The sequence below is a fragment of the Arachis hypogaea genome, chromosome 15 (genome assembly GCF_003086295.3).
Source record: "Arachis hypogaea cultivar Tifrunner chromosome 15, arahy.Tifrunner.gnm2.J5K5, whole genome shotgun sequence".
NCBI classification, from domain to species: Eukaryota; Viridiplantae; Streptophyta; class Magnoliopsida; order Fabales; family Fabaceae; genus Arachis; species Arachis hypogaea.
Genome location: NC_092050.1, coordinates 14775355 through 14776210, shown reverse-complemented (window position 1 = coordinate 14776210; position 856 = coordinate 14775355). Strand labels below are relative to the sequence as shown.

The following is an 856-nucleotide window of genomic DNA, read 5'->3' as shown; positions in this document are numbered from 1 at the left end:
GGAAGCTAAAGCACAACTCTCTGAAGAAAATCTGATAGAAATTTTTGAAAAAGAAGGAGACATGGCCGAAAATAATAACAATGCAATGAAGATGCTTGGTGACTTTACTGCACCAAATTCCAATTTACATGGAAGAAGCATCTCAATCCCTGCCATTGGAGCAAATAATTTTGAGCTAAAGCCTCAATTAGTTTCTCTGATGCAATAGAATTGCAAGTTTCATGGACTTCCATCAGAAGATCCTTTTCAGTTCTTAACTGAATTCTTGCAGATCTGTGATACTGTTAAGACTAATGGGGTTGATCCCGAGGTCTACAGGCTCATGCTTTTCCCGTTTGTTGTAAGAGACAGAGCTAGAATATGGTTGGACTCTCAACCTAAAGATAGCCTGAACTCTTGGGATAAGCTGGTCACGGCTTTTTTAGCCAAGTTCTTTCCTCCTCAAAAGCTTAGCAAGCTTAGAGTGAATGTTCAAACCTTCAAACAGAAAGAAGGTGAATCCCTCTATGAAGCTTGGGAGAGATACAAGGAACTTACCAAAAAGTGTCCTTCTGACATTGCTTTCAGAATGGACCATCTTGGATATATTCTATGATGGTCTGTCTGAGCTATCAAAGATGTCACTGGACCATTCTGCAGGTGGATCCATTCACCTAAAGAAAACGCCTGCAGAAGCTCAGGAACTCATTGACATGGTTGCAAATAACCAGTTCATGTACACTTCTGAAAGGAATCCTGTGAGTAATGGGACGCCTCAGAGGAAGGGAGTTCTTGAAATTGATACTCTGAATGCCATATTGGCTCAGAATAAAATATTGACTCAACAAGTCAATATGATTTCTCAGAGTCTGAATGG

The 856-nt window shown here is 40.2% G+C and overlaps 1 non-coding gene across 1 annotated transcript; it reads right to left on the bottom strand.

Moving 5' to 3' along the window:
• Window positions 1-454: 454 nt before the first annotated feature.
• On the bottom strand, window positions 455-563 carry LOC112753811 (small nucleolar RNA R71). The gene has a single exon (XR_003178176.1). It is a non-coding gene; the product is annotated as a small nucleolar RNA R71 (small nucleolar RNA).
• Between the last annotated feature and the right edge of the window lie 293 nt (window positions 564-856).